At 43.5% G+C, this 13,688-nt stretch overlaps 1 long non-coding RNA gene across 11 annotated transcripts in view; it reads right to left on the reverse strand.

Annotated features, from left to right (window-relative positions):
• Window positions 1-562: 562 nt before the first annotated feature.
• The window catches only part of LOC122161891, a 346,860-nt gene continuing 333,734 nt past the window's right edge, over window positions 563-13,688 (reverse strand). For 7 of the 11 annotated variants that reach the window (XR_006169329.1, XR_006169337.1, XR_006169335.1 and 4 more), the window contains 3 exons: window positions 8,138-8,279; window positions 3,481-7,907; window positions 1,628-2,591 (listed from right to left, as the gene is read on the reverse strand). This is a non-coding gene — a long non-coding RNA (uncharacterized LOC122161891). Of the gene's footprint in view, window positions 784-1,627; window positions 2,592-3,480; window positions 7,911-8,137; window positions 8,280-13,688 lie in introns of those variants that run through there. The other 4 variants (XR_006169331.1, XR_006169332.1, XR_006169338.1 and 1 more) reach the window with 4 other exon arrangements.

Raw genomic sequence — 13,688 nt, forward strand, 5'->3', positions numbered from 1 at the left:
GAAGCTTTCTGTCAATGGCACAAAGGAACACAGAGGTTCAACTCCTGCTCATTTTCAGACTACCTTATTAAAAATTTCCCCAGAAAGGGTCTAAGCAAAAGACAGCAGAAAGAAGCAATCACTGATGAGCACTGCTTGTGATAGGGGAATCTGGTCATTGATGTGCACCTCTTCTCTCATGCCAACAAGCTTGTCTATTAAAAAATGTCTGCATTATGGTAAAGGTATAGGATGAAATTCTGCCAGCACATACTTTATGAAAGTTTAAAGCCTCTCAAGCTACTTTAGTGCCATCAGTGCTGTGATAATTCTTCTGTCTCCCACACCTTCAACTGTTCTATTTCTCAGTAACAAATTTTAGTCCTATGGCTCCATTTGCTTTTCTTTGCTTTTTTTTTCTTCTGACCTAAGCAAAGGGTCACTGACTGCCTTAATCAAATCTCAGACAATAATGAAAAAGTAAAAGGCATTTACTTTTTTTTACATTTAACAGACTAACTATCCCCCGTGCTGACTGGCATATGATTTTTCTCAAAGAGCAAAACTCCAGTAAGATCTGAATAGTTCAGTTCAGGAAGAAAGAGAGGCCAAATATCTTTCTAATCACAAACCTTTGCCCCATGGGGTCTGAATTCTTGCTTTAAGGACCACATCAGAAGATTTATGAAGTCTACTGCTTTGTTCCCATTTTTAGGAGGCACTCCAAGTCACACTGAAGTCAATAGGAGTCCTTTCACTGACACGATCGGACTCTGGAGCAGGTCCATAGAGAATGTCACTTTTCTACGATAAAAAGAGAACTGTGCTGAACACGCTCAGCATTTCCACTGATGCTCACATCGAGCGGAAAGTGTTTCTTTCTAGATGAGTGATCATTCTGCACAGTCTGTAGAAACACTAACCAGACACAGCACTTACCCAGCTTGTCTTCCTGTTACTCAGAGGAAGGCACTGCAATGCTATACATCCAGCTTTAAGAATCAGATAAACTTGGATCTCACACTGCTGAGGATAAAGAGACTAAAACGAAGGCAGATTTCATTTCATCAAACAATCAGTCTTCATAAACCGAAGCTCTGAAGAGTTTAACACAAGTTATTATAATATTTATTTAGAGTTTACCATCCTTTGTAGTCCAAATACATGGTCCTTCATTATGTTAGTTTTCTAGGTGTGAAATCAGATTTGAGATATGCTTCAAAACTCTGGCACCCAAGACCCCAGAGACACTTTGGATGTGATGGATTGTGGGAATACAAGTAAAACTGTTCAGAGCAGAAGCTGTAGAGCAAGATAAACAGCATGAGAACCAAGGACACCTCTAGAAGAAGAAAGAACGTCTCACGGCTGTGATTGGATAAGCACCCATGTGAACAGTTGAAGAGTGTTTTGTAGAATGCTCTGTTGACATGTAAAGGTAGATGGGAAAGTTGTTGGGGTGGATGCGAAAGCTAGAAAAATAAAACTTGTGAAGGTATATAAGTGATGTGAGAACTTGTAATAAACGATTGGGATCATTTGCATCTGAGTCCGTGCATCAGATGCTGCAATGGAGAGGAGAGGAGAGGAGAGGAGAGGAGAGGAGAGGAGAGGAGAGGAGAGGAGAGGAGAATTGGAAGGGGCCTACAAAGATCATCCAGTCCAACTGTCTGACCACTTCAGAGATAACCAAAAGTTAAAGCATGTTACTGAGAGCACTATCCAAATGTCTCTTGAACTCTGACAGCCAAGGGACATCAACCACCTCTCTAGAAATCCTGTTCCAGCGCTCAACCACCCTTGTGGCAAATTAATTTCTTCTAATGCCCATCCTAACCTTTCTTGGCACAGCTTTGTGCCTTTCCCATCCTGTCAACAGTTTCCAGGAGCATAGCCCGGCATCTCTCTCGGCTTTCTCTCAGGGAGCTGAAGAGAGCTTCTCTTCTTCAGACTGGACAACCCCAGTCACCTCAGCTTCTTCTCACAGGACTTGCCTTCCAGCCATGCTACAGTTCTGTTGCCCTCCTCAGTGTGCTTCCAAGTACCTTCATATCCTTTCTAGATTGCAGAGCCCAGAGCTGCACACAATATTCAAGGTGAGGCCATACCAACACTAAATACTGTAGGAGCAGAATCATCTCTTTTGACTGGCTGGCTTTGCTGTGTTTGATGCATCACGTACTTCAGACATAAGGAATAAAGATGTATTCCCTTCAGTGTTAGCTCACAGTCATAGTTACTCAAGCCTTATGACAAAATTTTACCTTTTTCCTCCCAAACTTCTTAATAAGATGATTGCAACAAGTATTGCTTTACCTGGGCAGTATCTTTTCTCTGAAACTGAAAACAATGAAGAGCTTGTCCTGGACAACAGAACCTTCTTATCTGTAGCCCAGAAATATTCTGTGTCTCTAGAAGGGGAATCCAAAGCTGACCAGAAATGAAGCTGTGCAGGCTGGGTGGCTGTGGACTCCGTGTAACATACCTTCACTGCATCATCCCAGTGCTGCCCAGGGGTGTTTTACTGGCTGCAGGGACCAGAAGATCCTCACTCATGAAGCATCACAGTAGCACAGCAGCATCTAAGTCCAACTTTTTCTCCAGCAGACAACCTATTTTTTCCATTTTAACAAAAAAGATGCCATTACAAAGAACATCAACTAGTACAAAGGAAAAAAAAGAAACAAAGCCATCCATGGGTACACTGGACTGAAACACCTTGTTTACTCACAGCTATAGCACGACGTTTCAAATATTCTCTCTCTTATGGGCATAGGCCCCAGCTGAACCATGCTGTTCAGTTCTCCCTTGCTGGGGCTGTTTGTCTTTGGTTTTCAACTGTCTTATCATGATATATGTGTACTCTGCATACCATGATGTGTCAGGCTAGATCAGCCTACAACGTGTCACACATAGCAACAAATTAAGGCACTATGAGCGAGCTGCAGATACGCATCACATGACATTGAGAAGTTAATAAAACTTAGTTTGATGGAAAATACATTGGTGTAGTAAACATCCTTTGCATTGCATTTCCTTCTCTCCTAGCTGGTTGGACTCTGTTTTTCAAATGTGCACTCTCTGAAACTTCAAAGCTGATTATGTTATTTAGAGGTATGTGTGCAAATGTGCAAATGTGCATCTTTGTTGTTCCCTTAACAGTTATTCTGGCAAAATCATTCCAACTCACTTTTATCAGTTTGCATTATTAGGAAGAGCCACTCTGAGACAAGACAAAACGGCCAAGCTCCTAATAACTGTGGGCTTTATTTAGAGGACCTTACATTCACATTTTTGCCTAAAAGAACCAAAAATTTTCACTTAGCATTATGTTCCAGGTTCTTCCAGACACGTACAATTCCTTTCCTTTGCTGCCCACCTCACACATTTCCCTGAATGTGTGTCAAAGTGTCAAAACGCTGCGAAGAAAATCATACCCCTTTCAACACCCACCCTTTCTTTGTAAGCCTGATGTATTGGAGAGAGCTCGGTTGGGCTAACCTGGAGAAGAAGAGTCTTGAGCCTGGAAGCCAGAGCTGGGAGCGGAGCCGTGCCCATCTCCCTGTTGAACTTGCTCTGGTTTGTGTAGGCGTGGGCTCAGTGAAACTACAAGGCTGAATCCAAGCACGAGAAGCTCTGCAGAAGTCAACCAAGAACAATAGGACTGTATGCTGCACGAGCTGGAGCTGTATGGACGTGTTCCCTTCGGTCTGGTGGCTGAATGGCAAACTGGAAAAAAAAAAAAAGGAAAAAAAAAAGATTAAGGTGGGGTTGACTCCAAAATGTCTAGTATTTTGGTGCATCAAACATAAGACCGCCCCACACTTTCATTTTGGGTCACTTGAGATTGCTTTGATTCCCCCTACAATGGAAATCTGCATGCTGTTTTCCTTTTTAAACAAACAAAAAAAAAACTAAACACCAAATACCTCTAGCTGAAAAAAAACCACTTCATAACGTCAAAATGAAGTTTAAAGCAGTGTCAATTTGCTCTCATAACGAGAAGTCTAATGTTCTTTTCATCACATTGCTTTCAAAATAGTCATGAACAAGAAAGGTTAATTTTGAAATATATCTGGCTTTAAAAAGTCCAGAATTATAAAGTTTAATTTGAAAATACAGAAATGAAACATTTAAACCTTCCTGAGAAAAGAAATGCCCCTGTTTTTTCTTTCTGACAAAACTCTTCACTGCATTCAACCTGAATTTGTGAATAGTTTTCCACTTCAAATTGCACTTCTGGCAAACCTAGTCTATCCTGGAAAGATTCCACCAGCTCTGTTGAAACTGGCACATGCTCACATACTTCACTGAATAAGAGATTTCATCCCGTAAAATGGGGATAAGAACAAAACTTCCCCACTCAGAGAGAGAAAAATCTATGGGCTGAGTTGTTAAAGTTGGTAAAATATCAATGTCTCAGGCAGACACTGAAGGTTTTGACTTCCCAAGATGTAACGCTTCAAAGCAAGAGAAATTTTTGAGTTTTAATGGGAAGGAGATTAGGTTTTAAAAGTTCTGAGTAGGTAGATGAACAAAGAGCTAATGATAAAACAAGCCAAAGTACTTTAAAATTACACTATAGAAGGTCTCGAATTTGCAACATTACGAAGGAAGGGGAGCAGGAAGGAGGGAACTCTCAGGGCTGCGAGATGCCTGCATGGCCCCTGTGCAGGTGTCACTACCCATGTCTCATTGTTCTCTCCTTTTCCTGACCAGGAGCACCAGTAATCAATGTTTTGGGTGGAATTTTCCTGTTTCATTACATGTGACACATTTGAGACTTGAGTCTTGCAGCAGACTTTTAGCCTATGGCAGTGGGCAGGAGAGACGAAGCTTCACTGAAATGTGGAGCACACGTACACAGAAAGAAAATGGATAAAACATTAAAATGACAGCTTGCTGAGGTGGCTGTTTGTCGGACTGGCTTTAACCATGATCACAAAGTGATGTGCAGCAGTTGACATAGCTTGCTCTGACGTGGTGAAACAAAATCGATGCTTAGCTTGCCCCACTAGACCAGGATTTGCTACATGCACAAAATTTCCCAACCAGGCCACAACAGGTGTGCCAACAAAATTGTGAATGTACAGAGAGATGTGTCTATACAGTAGCCTTGAATCAAACATCTAATCAAACTTTGTCGAGATGGATTCAGAGGTTTGATCAATGAGCCGTGCTCTGCAGTTCAGGTCCATCGTTAATTTTAGAATGCTCATGCACCCCATGCAATGTGACAGCAGAGACACAAGAAACAATGGCAGAGTTAATAAAAAAATACCTCAGAACCAGGAGAAAGCAAATGTTTTGGGCAAAATTCTGGCCTCACTAAAATCAATGGCAATATTCCCACTCCCTTTTGCAGCACCAGTCCCCTTGCCTACAGACGAGTCAAAGGATGCTCTGTAATAAGAATACCCATTGCACTGAGGTTTATTTTGTTATAATATTTCACTTTAGCTTCCGAATATATTTTCCAATCAGCTTTTGTTTAGCTCACAAAGGTCAGTTAATGTAATTCCCGAGCTTCTGGATCAAGTTCTGTGTAGATCGTTCTCTCTAATGCATCTGCCTGCAGTGAACTGCTCACATCTCATATTTTCACTTAATTCCCTTTGAAGTTACCTGTGTGCCTAAAGTTAAGCCTCTTTTTCAAATCTTTACAGAATCAGGGACATAGTTTTTATAATTCTCCATTCAGCTGACGAGGTAAGAGCAATGGAAAAGGGCTCTGATGTATGTAGAATTACATGCTGTGTTCTTCCTCTGAGCCGCTGCAGTACAAAACCCTGTCTGCAGGGAATCTTGTAGTTGTTAAAAATCTATATTTTAGTTTTCTCCATTTGTTCTACAAAACGGAACTAACAGGCACAGCAAACACACACGCAAACGTGCATACAAATATTTAAGAGCAGGAATCACACAAAAAGGCTGTGGAGGATGCTGGAAAAAAAATTGGATTTTAACCACTCGAAAAGTATTTTTTCAAAGGCTACAAATGGAAAATATTCATGTGCTAATTACCACAGGATGTGCAAATATATGAAGGATTTTTTTAATGTGCTTTTAGAACTTTTAGGAGCAATGTTATACCATTTAACGCGCCCATAGCGTCACATTATTAAATTTATGTTCCTGTTGGTTCCAACGAGATTATTTTATCATCTCCAGCAAGAAAGAATAAATGCCCGTAACTACAATAAAACCTACTTGCATAACGTATTATTTTTAAAAGAAAAAGATAACTGATCCTCGCTGCTGCCAACTGTTTGAGCCATCTCTGCTTGCAGCAGCTCAAGGAGCTCAGCTGGGCAGCTCTCACGCAGCTCGGCCGGGTTGGACCCACTTTCTGCAGCTGCAAGTCCTGAGGAAGAGGAAAAAGGCTTGGAGTGACAGATGCCAACTTCCCAGCCTCTCATCTCAAGGGACAAAAGGGAAAATGAATCCTCCACTTTTCGCAGCTCCCGGGGAAAAATTCCCCACCTCCTTTTGTGCATCTCTGCTACACCAAGGACCTCCTGTTTCCCCACGCTTCACCCAGGTGCAGTGGGGAAGAACGCCTTTCGCTTCTTTTGCACTCAGGCAGCAGCAAAGCACGCACTCTCCCAGTCTGCATGCAAAAGCAATGCTGTGTGCACTGCAATGGGGACGGGTGCCCATCCTCACAGTTCTGAGCCCGTGTCCCCCTGTGTTGCTGCCTTCCAGCATCTGCTCAGGGAGACGTCGTGCAATGCAGCAAGAGCTGAGCTCTGGGAAACAAATACCAGCGCTCGGCTCTCCGAGCTCTGCTTTTCCTACAGTAGCAGTTTCAATGTAAATCTTTTCCACTGCTGCTCTTCTTTTCAGCCTACGGTTTTGAAACCCTGCACTTTTATTTTGCTCTTCCAGCAACGCCTCCAGCAGCCAAGCCAAGAAAGTCCTTTTCCAAGCGGATCGTGAAAGAGTTAACAATGCCTTTTCATGCAAAACCGCAAACAAGCAGGGGGAAAGAAAGAAAAAAAAGAAGAGAAAAGGGGAGGGGGGGAAAGAGAAATGGAAAGTATCCAAATTCTAACAGAGAATAAAAGTGCAGGGAGAATATGAAATGCACAAATCATCCTGGGGTTCAGAGTTGATAAAGTTATTAAAAAAGAAAAAGGGGTGGGTGCAGGGGGGAGGAAAAAAAAAACACCCTTAGTTCTGTTCTATACCTTGAGGCTGTGGGAGCGGGGAGAGAGAAGGGGAACGGGTCTGACAGGAGCGGCACCAGAGCCCCGAAGCAAAGGGCTCTTTGGGGCACGGGCTGCACACCCTGCACCTCTTGGCATGGCCAGGCTTATATAAATTTGGCACTTCTTTGGCTTAAAAAAGAAATTAAATTATTATTAGCAAGTGGGAGAAGAGAGGCTTTTAATACAGGCTGGATCTGGCCGGAGCGCGGGGTGGGGTTTGGAGGGCCCCAGCCGGCTATTGGGCCGTCCGCTTAGCAACAGCATGGAAAGGGCCAACCCCAGCATTTTTACAGCCGGGCCACCTTCCAAGGATGGGTGCCAAATGCTCCGATCCTCTGCCAAGAAAACAAACAAGGGCACTTTTAAAAACTCCAGAGTTAAAGGGTGTTTTTTTTCCTCCTCCACGAGCGATCCCCACGCGCAGTTAATGATCTCTTTCCTTTTATCGCAGAAGTTCAAGCTCCGGGGAGTTGGTGCCATTGCAGGTTTCAGTAGTCGCTTCCACTTTCCCTGTATGTGGCAGTTTCACATCTCCGCTCGCCGGAGCGGTGCCGTCAGCTGATTTCCCTTCAGATGCTGCAGGCTCCCTCGCTCCATCTTCACGGTGGAAATCTCTGCTGCGTGCATTAGGCGCTGAAATCCGCTCTGCATTTATGCAACTCGCGCAGTTGCAGTTTACTACCAGTGCCATCTCTTACCTCTTCATTCATCTGAAATCTGCTAAAGAAGGGGAATAAGAAGCGCAGAGACTTAAATAGGCAAACAGTGGCTTGTAGCTAGGAATCCTTTTTCTGCAGAGAACGAGGAAAAAAATTGGGATTTTTCTTTTCCTTTTATTAAAGACATATTTCTACGTCATATTTTTAATGTGGTCTTTCTTACATATTAGCTTTTTAGGTTGCTGCAGCTGGGGGAGAGCCAAGCTTTTGCTGGGAAGAAATACAGACCTCGTGTTTTTTACCAGCTGAAGAATCTCTCAGTCCGTACTGTGACACAACACCTCTTCTTTCCCTCTGAAGGAGGGGAGTGTGGATGTCAGAGCTCATTTCCAAGACATGCCACCGTTCTCAGGTGCTGGTGGCTTGGTGCCTGCCCAGGCAGAGAAAACTCTGATGTTAGATTTCGGCTTTTGTGCACTAGGGGTTAAATTAAGCAGATTTCTGTGCCGTTGCCATTGTTGCTGTAAGATACTTCAGTACGAGGTGCAGCCAGCAGCACCTCTTGGGAAATATTAAATGCTTCATGGAGGAAGGCCTAAGGAGGCCAATATCACGGCCCTTTTCCCATGCAAGTCCTTCCATTTATTTCAGAGACTGTTCACATGAGTACAAACAACAGGGTCAGGCCTTTATTTACACACAGTAGCACCTCTGAAGGCAAAAGGATGTCATTTGCAGTCATGCTGCTGTTTCACTTCCTACCTCTACCTCTGATTTACTGGACAACCTTGAGTAAATCACTTAACGCCTCCAGGATCAAGTTTACCCAAGTGCAAGAACATTGCGAGCCTCCAACAATATTTGCAAAGTGCTTCGCAGTCCATGGAGGAAAGACCTACTTGCACATGATCAGTATAGCTGCTTTTAAGGAAATAAAGCTCAGTTTCTGTATTTAAACACGTATCCCAACCGCATGCTAATCTCCTGTCTGCATGAGTGGCTATGCACCAGACTCTGCTACTTGGCTTTCGTAAGAAAAATACGCAGGGAAACAGCTTGAAAGGGCATCTCACTCAACTGCGCTCAGGTCCCTTGATCTAGAGCTGCTAGCAATCATTCTCTACAAAGTTTTATCTGGCATAGTGAGAGACCCATTCCTGCAGTTGCAGGCTGAAGCTGAACATGCAGTTCCTAGAAGCAGTAGTCATGGTTTCTGTGCTATTTTCTTTCACTAACTACTCAAATGTTCACTGTTAGAAAACCTGGTTTAGAGAAGATTTTTCTGACTAGCAATGAAACAAATGATAGGAACTTTTGTATTATGACAATGCTCCCAACTAAGGCAGAAATAGGAAATATATGAACAACAGGAACCATACAAAAAAAGAGTTTGGGTAAAGGTTCATTGCAGTGAGAAAAGGAAAGGGGCTTCCTTTTTATCCGTTCTGGTTCTGCTTATCTTTTACTAGAGGTTGTTTTGAGTGATGAGGAAGTAGAAGAAATCCATTTGTTTTCCTCATGACACAGCAACATTCATAACCTAATAACTCAGAATAACATCCCTTCTGCCCTAAAGAAATAATCTGACAAAATTTAAGTAAGACTTTATCCAGAGATCGTCCAAATTGGTAGTAAATTTCCACTCAATTGAAAGGGTTTTGAATAAAGCCTTCATGTGGGAGTCCAGCACACTGAAGCAACTTCAGAAAATCTCTATGTGAATTCAGGACCAGAGTCTTAATTTTCTTTTTTTCAATTACTCAGTGCTCAGCCAGGCAGAGCCCTACATACTTTGGTGGGAATTTACAACATAACAAAATAGGACCAAGTCTTGTGGCACGTAAGGACACCTGGATCAACCTGCAGGCCCTGAGCCAACAGCTGATATGCTCTGAGGAGCCATTTATCACCATACTTTCCCCAAGAATGGCTTCCTTTGCTGTGCTGCTGGCTCTAGCATGTTCAAAATACCTCCACCACCCTCTACAGTATGTTTTGCAACCCTCTGAAACTGCACTTTATTTCAGGGGAGCATACCTTGTGTCAGTAATTTCTATATACTTGTAGTTGGTTTTATAGCACTTGGTTACAGTAGGTAGTACAATCTGCCAAGAACCTGATATGAATGCATTTCATAACATGCTTTATATAATCCATTATTAGAGAACATTGCTGGATCTGTAATTATGTTTGCAAATGCATTTTATTGAGTTCTACATAAAAGCATGCAGTACTGAAAGCAGCTCTTAGGCTGCAGAAGTATATGTACTTTGCTTCTTTCCATATATTTCTTTTTTTCTGTATATTCAACAATAACGGAGGGGGAAGTACAAAGGTTAGCCTTGATTTCCTGTCAGACTCCATCCCCTGACCCAAGTGTCCTTGAACCTGGGGACAACCAAGACCCTCCCTGGAATCTCAGCACTATTATCTGCTTTCATTCTAAATAGCAAAAGTGATTATGTGAACTCCGGCTTGAGATCTATCAAATCCTCAGGTCTTTCTTCTGTTCCTGACACCACGTGAGAAGAAAAAAATTACATGCAGTACAGGCTTATCTTTACTGCACAGGTAAGCTGGAATCTACTACAGCATGTGCTAAAAGTTGCGTGCAGCCTGATTTCCCAGCCTGTTGTTGGCAAGCAACGAGCTGCTTGACACATCCCACACTGACAGTGAGTGACCAGCAGCTCTGGGATGGGAGCTGCCTGCGGCGCTTCTGACCCCACTTGGCTAAGCGCAAGGAGAGGAGCTTAGCCTCTCGCCTACAGATTTCCAAGAAAACCTCTCCTTTATGTTGCTAATTTGCAGGAGTCAGGCAGTTCAGACAGCAGCACCATCTCTTCTCATACTGCCTTTCCAATAAATGTCCTTTCAGTCAGGGTTGATTATTTCATCTGAAGCTTAAGTCCCAGACCATCCAAAGCCCTTATATACATACAGCAGCTATACCAGTACGCTAATCTGCTGCAAGACTGCTATCTGTTGTGAACATAAAAACTACTGAACACGTTGAGTTTTTGTGCTTTTTTTAAATCTTGCATGGAAATACAGTATAAATATGGTACAAAGCTGGGAGAAGGTGAATTAATTATAGTTCGAGCCTTTTTCCATTTATGGTGAGCTTTCTCCTTCCTCCCCAGCCCCCGAGGAATTGCACTGTAAAACACTCTCTCTAATAGGTTTTATCTCATTCTGCCTCGCCTCCATTTTCTCCAGCTCCTGTAGCGAATATTTGTCTCTCCTACCTGCTGCCCAGTTAAATCAGCTTCGGAGTCAGTGACATACGCCAGATCGTGGGGGCTGTCACTTTAATTCCCTCTGTACATATTTTTCTCCTCCTAGCGGGGTGCCAGGGGCAGATGTTTAGGGAAGAGACCCCTTTGCTGCCTGGCACGCTGATTCCTGACATTAGCTGCTAATTACAGGAGTCGAAATCCTGGTCTTCACTGACAGTACCCAGAGTTGAGCAGCCGGTTTCTCCCAGGTGCAGTTGAGCGCAGGTGCCAGGCATCAGGAACCGCATCCTAAACTCCAGCAGGGTGCTTCAGGAGCACTTCTTGCAGCTCCAACTCACCTCGAGGATCAAGGGAGCAGATGTCTCCTTTCCCTTTCATGCCCTTGTGCTGCCCAAGCGTGCACCTGACTCAGGGTTTGGGACTCAGGATACATCTCAAAGCCCTTTCAAATCAATGGAAATACCCTCACTGACTTCATGTGGCTTTGATGGGAAACTCAACTTTAAAATCTCACTGGGCCAAAACCACAGCCCCTGCTGGGCTTCTTGGAGGTGTCTGTTCTTTTTCTGCCAAGCTGACTAGGAGAATGCATTCTTTGCTGGCAACTTCTATGGGGAGCTCTAGGTTTTCTGATGGTTTGTTAAAATCCCCCAGCTACATAAACTTTCCTCTGTTTCTGGCACCTTATGGAGCACCCAAATCTAAGTCTTCCTGAGGGCACGGGAAGTTAAGGTTGAGCCAGGAGCAAGCTTGATAGACCAAAATAACCATGATTTATTAGTGGGCTACAGGTTTGGGTTTTAAACTGATGTTTATCAGGAAAACCCTGGAAGGAGGAAAACAGTCAAATCACTGATTAATGCAGGTACAATGGTGGAGGCAGCCAAATTCAAGCTCCTGACTGGTGGGATAGGGTAAAACAGGCCATGGCCTCTTGTTGCCCAGCTGTCCCCCTACAGCCAGAGCCGGGGGGACCCTTACACACTGCTGTCCTGAAAAAAGTAAGATTTTGGTATTCCCTTTGGGAAAGATATAGTTCCTAACACCATGCCTTTCTTTTCCAGCTAAAACTTAACACCATCACTAAACAGACAATGATATAACATACGTTTCTATGTGTAAGTGTCCAGGGAGTGATAAATTGAAGGCTTGGGTTTTAGTTACATTAATAATGCATATAGAAATGCTATTTGAAAATAAGAAGGTGATACATTTTATGCTATGCAGTTGGTGGGGCAGGAATGGAAAGAAGAAATTTAGTTTTACACTTCCTTTGCAATGCTGGGTCAAGGTGACTCCCAGCACAAGCTGGAACAACCCCACCGGCAACCTCCTACACACCTACCTCATACAGCTCCACCTCCTCTCCCCAGCTTAGTCACCTCTCAAAGCTTATTGTAGGGGGAGAGTTGGGAGAGAAAAGGCATTGAATTGCCAGTCCCCTCCCTAGGATGGCCTGAGGCATGACATGGGGACTCTTTCCTCTCTTTTCGTCCTGGTCAGGGTGAAGTATTTCAGTGGGAAAACCGTGCCTAAGGATGTAGTTGTAAATCATGGAAAGAAATGGCTGGAGCAAAGCTCTCCATTTTTTACTACTCAAAAGAAAGAGAGCAAACCATTCCTACTGAACTGAACTTCAATGACCACATGAACTTTACATAAAGCCAGCGTGTGAACGTTCACGTTGCAGCATGAGTTTGCTCAGGCTGTGCTGGTACGAGATGGCAGAACAGAGGCATTTGTATCCTGCATTTTCAGGGAGTGCATGCCTCACTCTGCTTGCTGGCTCTGCCTCTTTTAATGAGTTCTCGATTCACCCATGAAGATTCCTAGCACAAAGACAACTGGGAAGCAAACCCAGAGAATGCTGCACTCTGCAAGGACTGCTCACACATGCAGTTGCTTTTACTGGTGGCTGTCGTGACAGACAATTGCAGTGCACTTAGGGCTATTTCTCTGAGATGTGAGTAGGGCATTGCTTAGTAAGGCAAGGGGACAAGCTTCCCACTGCCCATTGTGGTGGCAATTAAATAAGCCTCTTAGCCACATGTGACTGTGCCTTAGGAAATTAGTGTGATTCAGAATAATTTGGGTAAAGGAAAATATTCCCTTAAAGGATTCTGCCTGGGTTCTTCTGAGAGTGGAGGGTGGGAGAGGAGTGCTTCCCAGTCCTCGTGCAAAGGTGAACTCTGCCCAGAAAGAAGAAATTCGAGCCCATTGCAGCCACCTAAGGGCATTCTATGAACCAAAATGGAAAACTAATTAAGAGGGTGAATCATTTTCTGAGACTTACTCAGTTTTGCACAGCTTTAGTTTTTGTCTTTTCTGTCAGTGGAGAAGCTCTTGATCCAAACCAGTGTTTATAGCCACGTTTCCATAGAGCTCTGGCGTGCACAGCCAACTTGTGCGAATGACCTGCAAGACCTGTTTATAGACCTCCATTACAGAGCCTCTCATTTTCTTGGATGATTATCGTAGGTGTCAAATAAAGCTAGATTACCTGTTTTATGTCTTAGAATGATAAGCAAGCCAAAGCAAGTCATTTGGCTCATGTCGTTATACAGGTATACCTAGATATATGCTCATATACATTATTTCAA

The sequence above is a fragment of the Centrocercus urophasianus genome, unplaced genomic scaffold, assembly GCF_019232065.1.
Source record: "Centrocercus urophasianus isolate 14NV4802_14NV808 unplaced genomic scaffold, USGS_Curo_1.0 seq_2, whole genome shotgun sequence".
NCBI classification, from domain to species: Eukaryota; Metazoa; Chordata; class Aves; order Galliformes; family Phasianidae; genus Centrocercus; species Centrocercus urophasianus.